The following is an 11,325-nucleotide window of genomic DNA, read 5'->3' as shown; positions in this document are numbered from 1 at the left end:
AAGTATCTGCTTACTGCTATTTTATCTGACAAAATGTTTTCAGAAAAATGCCTGGGAAACATTCAAGTAATGTCATGTAATGTAAAACTTTTCCAGGATATCCTGGAAGTTTTAGAAAGCTCCAAGCTGTTCTGGTTCACACAGCCTCCAGCAGGCTGTGAAATGTATACAGGGAAAGGCATCATGTATGCAGTTCTGGGAAAGTTAGCCTTTAACCACTGGACGAGCAAAATTCATTTCAGAAGCTAAAGAGATGAAGTCACGTCACACTTGAGCTGCACTCAACTTCCTCAGCACTTCTGGGAGCTGATCTGACCAGTCCCTAAGCTGTGTGTGCCTTCCCTGAAGCAGTTCAGAAGTTCTTCACAGGACCAAAGACATGCTCATACATTCCCTTGAGAGTGGGCTCAAAGAAGTGGAATTCTCTTCCCTCCCCATAAAACCCTGATGTACAACAAATGACATCCTGCGGGGTTGGGAAAAAATCTTTTTTACCAACAAATCCTATTGTTTGTTTGATTCTTGTGGTTTCCTGGCGCTAGCTGGAGTTTGGGGACAGCAGTAATTCCATAGGCTCTAAATCAGCCAGTTGCCTGGCTTGGAGGCTGCTCTTGCAAGGACACCAAGGAGCCTCTAACCACATTCTAAAGCAGAAACTCTTTCATACAAAAAATACTTCAAAAATCAAGAATGCTTTCATTTTTCAATTAACACCCTGTGTGCTAGTCTGAATTCAGGCTCTCTCAAGGATTAGGAATGCCAGCACAATTCCATAACAAATGCTGGAAACCAGCCAAGAAAACTCCTTGCTGCAAGTTGATACAGTAAATCTGTAAATTCAACACATGTAAACACAAACTTTTAGTCATGCAACAATATAATCTACAGAAACACTTTCCCTGGAAGTGTCCAAGGCCAGCTTGGACAGGGCTTGGAGCAACCTGGTCTAGTGAAGGTGTCCCTACACATGGCAGGGGGGTGGAATGGGATGATCCTTCAAGGTCCCCTCCAACCCAAACCACTCTGTGATTCCCTGACAGAACTTACTGTTTCGTTTTCCTTGGATCTTGCTAAAAACCAGAAGAAGCTGGTATACATTTTATAACTGGGTCAGCATAATAAATACTAATAAAGTTAATAATGGTCCTGTTAGGCAAACATGACACTTACAAAGAATTTGAGTCCGCTACTCCCCAGACCACGGTTATTCATCTAAAGAATTGTTAGTTTTGGAAGCATTTACAATGCTCGTCGTATTTTTCGGAAACAGAACAACATTTCTTCCATCCTTTATTGGAGGAGACAAAAAATAACAATCCTAAAGAGGTGTGGCCATTAAAAATCATCTGCTATCTTTGGCTAGAGCCTGAGGAGGCAGCTCCAGCAATCAAGCCAGATCCCCAGAGTGGAAAGAAGAATTCTGTCTCTTATCCACTTTCCAGGTTATTCCAAATCCTGAGTTCTGGCAGATCGAGTAAAGAACTGCACTTGATGACACCTGTAGTTTTGAAGCCAAGTCTTCTCTCTCTGCTACATCATAACTCTCCGTAGCAAGGAGAATTCCTGACTCCTCACTGACATCTGCCAATTCCTTGTCACCCACGGGCACACACATTGGTACTAAATAATCTCTAAAGTTCCTTCCAACATACACCAGCCTATGATCCTAGGAATTAAGATTATTTTCTACACAAATTTACTGCTATTAAAAAAAAAAAAAAGAGGAAAAAAAACAATCTCTTGCTGAAATCCTCATTTGACTACGGGCTTATACCAGATATTGGCCTACAAAACAAACATTGCTGAACTACTTCTAATTTTAAGTTTTGAACTGTATTCTAAACAATTTTAAGACATGCAAATGATTAAGCTTGACGTCACAATGTATATAAAGAAATGCAAAGCACCTTGTACCTGTTTTCTCCCCTTTCAGTGTATATCAAACTGTTCTTCATTTGCAACTTTTATTATCTCCTCTCCTTTTTCTTAAAATCTGCATATGTACCTCTTGGGTAGGTTCTTTGTCCTGCTGAAGTCACAAATATACTGACTAGAAGGTCCTTTCCAAGTTTTTCATTCCCCATTCGGTGCCATAGCCTTTCCCCCAAGATACTAATTTATTTACAGAGACATGTGAATTACAGCACTTCACAGTGCTTTAAATAATTGTTACTGCAGAGACATCAGCCAGACAAAGAGGCAAAACCTTGGCTGGGATAGTTCTGCCTCGTCACGACAAGATTTAGTTGCTGTGCTGTTTCTGGACAGTGGTAAAAGCTCAGAGCTGGGGAAGGATGCAAATATCTTGTCTGGCTGGCCTAAGTACTGATGTAGGATAGATTTGCTGAATGTTCTAGCAGAAGTTAGAAAATTGTTTGGAACAGTTTGGAAACTGCTCTGAATTGGAGAAACAGCTCCATGATAACCAGAAAAATGTTTACATCCCTAATACATGAAAATACATGGAGCATTACTTGTTGAGAAATAAATCCTGCAATTTCAAATTTATTTATTGACCTGACTGTTAAGAGACTATTTTTTATTGCAACATTCACAGCCAGGTGACACACGTAAACACTTCCCCTCCAGGTGTTTTCTGTCCCTGCTCACCTCTTGCCTGGCTCCCTGCCTATCTCCTCACTCTCTCCCACCTGAGACAGCCTCTCCTCGCCTTTCTCCTGCTACTGCTGCACATTCTAGCCCATCCCTTTCCCACCTGAACAAACACAGTTTATTTCCATTCTGAAAACTGTCAGAATATCTCCTGATTTCTCTACTTGTCCAGAGCGACTCAGGCAGGAAGCTGATCTTGGATGCACCAAAACACATCCAAAGAAAGGCTGCTTTCACAGATACAGAGCAGCCAGCACCGAGGCCTCGTGGAGTGAGCCTGTTCTCACCTCAGCATGAGGGTTTAAGAAATCTGGGTTAGAATTGGGATTACTGGGTAGGGTCCCAAAAATTCCACTTTAAGCATGGAGTGGAGTTTTCTGGTGGATCTTTCATAAATATTATACACACCTGCTCCTGCAGCATAGATTCATGTCATCAAAAACATGCCTATTAATTGTCAAATTTCTGTGATTATCAAGGGACCTGCACCAATTCAGCAGTTTGATTTTCTTCAAAACTTGGCAGCAAACACAGACTACTCAAACATTATGTTTCAGGGACTTCTCCCTCCTCTAATGGATTCACAACTGGGACCATCACTTTGACCAACCAACTTTTGAAATACAACACTGACGCGTCATTGCTGGATCCACGGGTGGGGATATCTTTCTACTCTTATCCTTTCTTTCTCTTCATTATATATTTCATTGGAATATATTCTTATGATTTTATATTGCTAGATTTCTACAGATAATAACCAAAATGGCTACATACTTCCTTCCCACTGCAACCAAATTGTTCTAAAATAACCCCCATGTATTTATATTTACAGTTATATACACCAGTCATTTCACTCAAATCCACCCCAAGGGGTCTATTAACAACCTGAGTTACCCCCACCTTCAGGGGCAGGTCATAGCATTAACACTGGCTTCACAGACAGGATTACTCCAAGAAGTGATGGGGAGGGTTTTTTTGTGGGGACAACAGTGTTGGATAAGGAAGAACTGATTTTTGGTCAAAGCTGGAATCTTGAGCAGAAGCTGAGCAGAATATCTGTATTAACTGGACTTACATTTTTCATTATAGGAATAGCGACTGTCCAGTGTAGGACAATCCTCCTTCCTTTTTTCCTCTTTCTCCTCTTTTTTCTCCCTCTGTCTCCTAGGTTAGGACCAGCATCACAGAAAAAAAGGCCCCATCACTCAGGTCCTGGTCACTGCTTAGAGCCATGGGCTGGTGCAGGCAACCAGAGGAATGACTGACTGGCTCAAATAAGCCAGACAGGAAGCAGGGCATGGCAGAACAGGCCGAGCTCTCTGTACGTAAGGCAGGCATGGCTCCACCCCGCACCTCTGAGCCACTGTCAGCCCCTTGTCCACACCAAAATGGCAGAAGCTGACTGCATGGCCTGCCCCAAAAGGGCAGGTTAATTTGTGACCTGCCCCAAAATGGCGGCAATTGATCCACAGGCTGCTGAGAGCCCCAAAATGGCAGGAACTGACCTGTGTCCTTATACAAATTGGCACGGACTACAAGAGCCTACCACAGGCGAACAAGAGCCACAAAATGGCGGCGACTGACCCACAGGCTGCCCTAAAATGGTGGAAACTGACCCACAGACTGTTGAGAACTCCAAAATGGCTGTGAATGACCCATAGTGTGCCACAAAATGGCGGGAACTGACCCAAAAAGACTACTGAGAGCCCCAAAATGGCAGTGACTCACCCACAGCCTGCTGAAAGCCCCAAAACAGCAGGAACCAACTCACAGTCTGCTGAGAGCCCCAAAATGTCCATGACTGACCCACAGCTTGTCGATCCCCAAAATGGCCGTGACTGACCCACAGCTTGTCGATCCCCAAAATGGCCATGACTGACCCACAGCTTGTCGATCCCCAAAATGGCCGTGACTGACCCACAGCTTGTCGATCCCCAAAATGGCCGTGACTGACCCACAGCTTGTCGATCCCCAAAATGGCCGTGACTGACCCACAGCTTGTCGATCCCCAAAATGGCCGTGACTGACCCACAGCTTGTCGATCCCCAAAATGGCCGTGACTGACCCACAGCTTGTCGATCCCCAAAATGGCCGTGACTGACCCACAGCTTGTCGATCCCCAAAATGGCCGTGACTGACCCACAGCTTGTCGATCCCCAAAATGGCCGTGACTGACCCACAGCTTGTCGATCCCCAAAATGGCCGTGACTGACCCACAGCTTGTCGATCCCCAAAATGGCCGTGACTGACCCACAGCTTGTCGATCCCCAAAATGGCCGTGACTGACCCACAGGCTGCTGAGAGCCCCAAAACGGCCGTGACTGACTGCATGGGCCCCAGAATGAACTTTAAAGTGCATCCATGCCTGGGGGAGGCCCCAGGAGACCAGAGCAGATAAAAGGAAGTGACACATGGGTTAAGACACTTCACTGCCTTGGATTTAGAAGCAGCTGAGACCACAACGGAATCCTGAGGTGATTGATATATATATTTTCTCTCTCTTTCTGTTTTTCTTTCTTTTCCTCTTTCTTCTCCTACCTTCTTCTTCTCAAAATATAATATAATAAAATATAATGTAAGCCAGACCAAAAAAAAATCCAGTTATTACCTTACTAAGTGCCTTGTTGTGTCTGGATAAGTTAAAGTTGGCTGAGTTTAAGTTTGCTAAGTTAAAGCTTGTAAAGCATCTTCCTTTGTACGGATGTTGTTTTAAAATTTACTCAGTACCTTCTTTTACCTTTGCAAGCTTGCAAATTAAAGTTTGTTACTGAACCTCTTGAGAACTTGTTTTTTTTCCTCTGTATACTGCCCAGAGTAAATCAAACTAAACACACCGAGCAGGTTAGGGCATAATAATCTTAAATTCCAAATTACTTCCTTAAAAAAAAAACCAACCAAACCAAACCCAGATCCCACTGAAAGGAGATCTCATCTTTTAAATGGCTCTTGATAAAGAACTGCCTTTTATCCATCTCTAGTGCTACCAGGTGCATTACTCCTGGCTCACTTGTGGCATGAAGCACTTACAAGATGGGTTGGCAGTGTCCTTGTCAGTGCTGGGGGAATAGGTGGACTTAGACCTTGGAGGGTTTCTCCAATCTTAAAACTCTACGAGTCCATGACAGAAAAAAAGCATATTTCCCATTTACTCCTTGGGAATCCACCTGAAGGCTCCCACACGTTTAGGCACGGTTGCCCTCTCCTGAACACTGGACTTTGGACTCCAACTGGAATTCTCCTCTACTTCAAAACTTCCCCAAACGGTGCTGCAGGAAGAAAGAAAAGGCAAATTACTTGCAGCTGGCTCAGAGAAATCTATGAAACAGTAAAAGGCACTTCAGACTATCAGCTTTGGGAGAAAAAAATATATTGTTTCTGAGAAAAAGAGCAGTAAGAAAACATTGATACAAAAAAACAAACAAACAAACAAAAAAAAAACATTTTGAGGTGCCACAAAATATTTGGAAAGCTTCTTGTTTCAGTTTGAAAACTCCTGGAAGTGACACAGAGTCAAACAGATGTGCACATCTGGCAATGTGTGAGCTCTACCTGCTGACACACCTGTGCCAACATAGCTGACTTCCAGTGGATAAAAACAGTGCCAAAATGAGGCAGCAGCATCTTAACATCATCAGCCAGGATCATCAGCAACTTTCCTCTAGTCTAAAAAGATGTAGGTTGTTTTTTTAAGAATCCAAATTCTCTCACCAGAGAGCAAACCAGACGCCCTGATTGCTTCGGCAATAATTTCTCTACCTCATTAATAATCTTAGGAGGCCAACTAATTACCACTCAAGGAAGAAGCTTTAAGCACGAGTACTTTCCTCCCTCCCATCACTTACCACAACACTTTGCCTAGGTTTAGCTCAATTTCAGCAGTGTCTGAAATTTGGAGGTCAACCACATAAAAGTCTAAGCTAGAAATCAAGTTTTTTATTATAGCTTTATATTAGAGCCTAAAGTCAAAAGAATCATGAGAACTGCAGTTTTTCTTTTCCAATACACTAGCAGTATGGAAATTTTTTTTAAAAATCAGGAATGCTTACTGAAAATATGGATTTGTTTTTTCTAGGCAGTAAAATACTTGGATCAAGTGTTGCTTACAAGACAAACATATTGAAAACGAATCTGAGAAAGCAAAGTCATTACAAAAAAGCAGTTAGAAAGGGCTTGAGAGCAATTATCAAAATTGTCAACATTTTAGAAAGAAAAAAAGGATAAATGCATGAAGCTTTTTGAAGCTGCAATTTACCTATCTTTGCAATAGCAGTTTTTCCTTGCTGTTCTGGATAGTGACACGAGTTTCCACATCTATACAGTTAAAGATCACTTTTTTTTCCTGTTACTGACAGAAAATCACTTACTAGATCAGCAGCAAAACTGCAGATTTTCCTAAGATTCACACATGGCAGAGACAGAAGTGTGCATGTACAAATGTGTATGTGTTTAGGCACTAGAATATACTTACTATGCCAGTGTTTTCAACCTTCATTTAAAGCCCAGCCATGTCCCTCTCAGCAGTGAGAAGCTTTAGCCACCCGCCCAGCATGTGCTATTAAAAATGGTGACATCTCTTTGCACAAAAACAATGCTGGAATGCTCGCCTAGCTGAGGGTTCCATTTTCCTGAGCACTCAGACATAGCTAACGAAGAGATTAATTCACCACAGGTATAACTGCAAGGACTGCAGTAAGACAAAAAAGGCTGAACACATTTCAAGGTCAAAATAGATTTTTTCAGAACTTTACAAAACAACTTTTTCTCATCACCTGGGTTTCTCTCACATGAAATTATCACATCTACTGTCTGTTTTTTTCCCCTATAAAATCTGCAAAATGCAGCAGCTTTAGCAGGTAACTTGCCTGGGATAAGGGACAGAACTGGCTATTTTCTGGCCATATCAAACATGCATCATTGCTTCTCAGTTTGGAGCAGTGGGAATGTTCTGGTGTCACTGAGGTACCCAACAAGTGGATCCTCATTTCTCTTAATCATAAAAATCCTGTGTGAGTAAAAAGTACTAGTCCTGAGAAAGAAGCGGTGGAGTGACAGAGCTGACCACACAGTCATTTTGAATATTACTCCAGAACTACCCTCTTCAATGCAGGCATCTCACCAATTCATTTTTTAAAAATTTTCATTATTCAAATTCCCTTCCTCGTGTCATTTGCCTCACTTGCCCAGGTGGTCTCTCCAGGAGGAGAGTCCACACAGTGGCACATAGCTGTTCATCCTGGTTCTTGCCATGTCAGCTATCCCTCTACAGAATAATGTCCCAGCATGATTCAGGAAACCTCTCTTAACAAGACAGCTTTGACACAACTCCATCACTCCACAATAAAACACAATTTTGTTTTTAAACTGGGGTTCGCATTTGCAGAGCACAGGATCTGTCAATAAAACAGGGCGATAAAACAATCAGTATCATTCTGTCCCAAAGGAAATGGCAAGGAGGAGGCAAATAAAGTTAAGGGCAGCTTTCCTTCAAGTGTTTCTATGACACCTGAAATCATAGGTGATTCCTATGCCAGGAATCTCCCCCTGTGTCTCATCAGTGATCCTGATTTTCGTCCTTCAGCTTTACATAATCCCAACATGAATTTTGTGCCCACGCAATCAAATAATTGCATATGAAAGGGCAAGAAAGAACATTTAATATTAAAAAAAAAAAAAAACCAAAAAAAACACCAAAAAACAAAAACCAAAAAACCAACCTCTCTGGAGAGACATTTCATTTTCCTATTCCTTGAATTCACATGAGGCAGCTCAGGAAAACCAGCCTCCAACCTACTTTGCTGCATCTTTCTGCCTTTTTAGGGAAAGAAATCAGTACAAATGTTTCCTAACCTGATGCTTTAGGAAATAGTGTGGAATTTACCAAAAAGTGAGGGGCTTTTTTAATGGACTTGAGAGAAGATAAATGCTTTGGAGAATTTATTCGCCTAGCAAGTGTGAGATAGAAACCACCAAATTACTGTGGAATTTTCAGTGAAGAGAAGCAGCTGCACGCACAGAACACGGAGCTTTCCCTCACATCCGCCACCTCCACCATGTCTGGATGCATGAAAAATCCCAACAGCAGAAAGGTGGAAGCTTAGGCAAATTTTACCTCTGTCTACCTGAAAACCTAGTGTGCTGGGGTTTGGGATAACCCTCATTAATAGGGAGATAGGGCGATCAATGGAAATTAATCCATACTGCCTGTCTCTACCTTTACATGATGCTGTATCCAGACTTTTAAAGCAATTTTACTCTTTGGAAATCAGGAGGATCCATGCAAAAAATTTAATACTCCAAAGAGGAGAAAAATTTGGTGCTGTGCTTTTTCAACTTGCCAAGTTAAAGGAATGTTATTGAGGACTGTCTTACATAAATGTTCCTCGACCTCTGAATGAACCAACAGGTCTTAAAAACTGCATTAGCCAAAGCAAATTCCCACAGCAAATGAAACATTTAGCCGAGAGTGCACTGGACTTTTCTACGAGCAGCACGGAGGAAACTCCAAATGGCAAGTTAGTGTTTCCTGTTTGGGTCTAAATGAGCCCAATAAGCTCGTGAGGAGCAGCTGCCAGCATCTAGACAGTAAAAATACAACACACCAGTTTCTCCTAGAAGATGAAGCTAAAGCTGATGGGAGCAGTTTAAGGCAAAGAATGTAGTGCTTGAAGGCCAGATGGCTGCTAAACAACCTATGGCTCCTCAAGGAAGGCAGAGAGCATTAAGAAAGCCATCTTAGAACCCCAACCAGGATCTCATTCCAGCTTCATCCCCTACGGCATATTCAAGAGCCTCATGCAGTCCATAACCCTCTCAACATCCATTACCCCATTAGTGAGGCACAGCTGCCAGGAATGAAACTGCCTGTGGCCATTTAACAGTACTCTGTGATACACAGACACAGGCGTGAGGAAAACTGCTCTGACACCTTCAATTCTGCAATTTCAACACTCAGCTCTGCAAACTGAGGAGATTTTAGCAGGTTCTGGCAAATAAATTTATATCCTTAGGTCACATACTCTCTTTGCGTCTGGATGCAGACATACATGCAGTCTTTAAATTAAAAAAAAGTAAAATTCTATAGAAACCAAGCTGTACCTGGTTATTAAAGAAGAATCTTTCCATCATCCAGATGCACTGATCCAGGGTGATTGTTACATGTCTCTGGAGGTGAATTCATGTCACTTGTAACACTAATGAGGTTCCCTGAGTAAATTCCTTAGAGCAAAAATGTCTTCTGCACTCAAGAAAACAGCTCTCAGGAGCCAGGTCCTGTTGTTTCCAGGGCTCAGTGAACTCCTTTGACATGCAATAGAAAAACCTGCCTTATGGCTGTCCTCAGGGTGTGAAGGAGCACAAAACCCATAAATAAAACCTGCATTTTGAAATTCCTTAATCAGTTTTGTTTATACTTCCCTACACAAAGCTTTTATGGCTTAAGAATCAAGCCTTTGGGGTGGTATATCCTTGGGTTTACAAAGATATTCAGCATTACAGCATCAAATTTTAGTAATAAAAAGCAACAGAGGCTGCAAGCTTGGAATAGCAATTAGGCTTGTTCCCAAAAAAAAAGCAAGAAGTCTACATAAAATAAGCTGTGGGGGTTTAATCAGTGATAAACTTCAGACAGAGCTCACACAGTTGACCTCTCAGAGGACTCCTTTTGCAATTTGAAGGATATTCTAAACTTGGAGAGATCTATGATGAGGAGCAGTTTATTTGCTCAGCTTCTTTCCATAAACCAGAAATATTTAGATGGAAACAGTCAGAAAGGATCCTACCACGCATGCTGGAATGCTCAGCCATAACCCGTACACTGTGGAGAGAAACAAGTGTTTGTTGCTAAATCATTTCGGTATTTTTGGCAGTCATTTTACAGAAAAAGCAGGAGACATGCTCCTTGTCCACGTACACGTCCAAATCGTGGCATAAGCAAAGGGATAAAAAAGAGACAATCTCTGTATCATTCTGCTCTCAGGAGGAAGAAAACGGAGAAAATAATTAAATCTTTATTCCACTGAAATTGGTCACAGAATTCCTGCTGGCAGCAGCAGGTTTGAGACTTCAGAGGCTCTCTGAAAGGATGAATTCAGATGAATTCACTCAAATGAAGCATAAAAATAACACACTTGGCCAAAATTTGGAAAAATTTTGGCCTACAACAAGTCCCAGTGATGCTCATCCAAAGAGCAATGAGGAAAAAGACAGAAACCGACCCAAATCCATGGATACTGACAGCACAGGAACATGACAGCTCCTTAGCTCAGCCCTGAATGACAAATCCTTGTTTTGCATTATTTAACAGCGTTAGAACATCCTCTCACCTCACAGAACCTGGAGGAGAAATATTATAAAAGGCTAAAGCACCAAACAGATTTCATTTGGCCAGAATAATGGAGTTACTTTTCCCTATATTCAGTATTTCCTATCTTTAGGGTTTTTAGAACCTGCTTAGTAGTCAAGGCCTCACTTCTGCAGTTCAGCACCTCCCAGATTTCAGTGTGATTTTCCACCAACATCTTCAATCCAAATTTTGCATTGCCACAAGAGCAAGCAGCTTGTGGCAGCAAACAACATGATCTAGACTCACACTCGAGCCAGACTATTCTTATCTTGGATCCAGTCCTCGGGGAGCTGGCAGCCCTGGAGAAGCACACACGCCGCAGCTCCAAGCTCTTGTGGTCTGCCAGCTACACTCTGCTCCACTCTGACATG

This window comes from Anomalospiza imberbis, chromosome 4, assembly GCF_031753505.1.
Source record: "Anomalospiza imberbis isolate Cuckoo-Finch-1a 21T00152 chromosome 4, ASM3175350v1, whole genome shotgun sequence".
Taxonomy (NCBI): Eukaryota; Metazoa; Chordata; class Aves; order Passeriformes; family Viduidae; genus Anomalospiza; species Anomalospiza imberbis.
Note: the sequence above shows the minus strand (reverse complement) of the source record.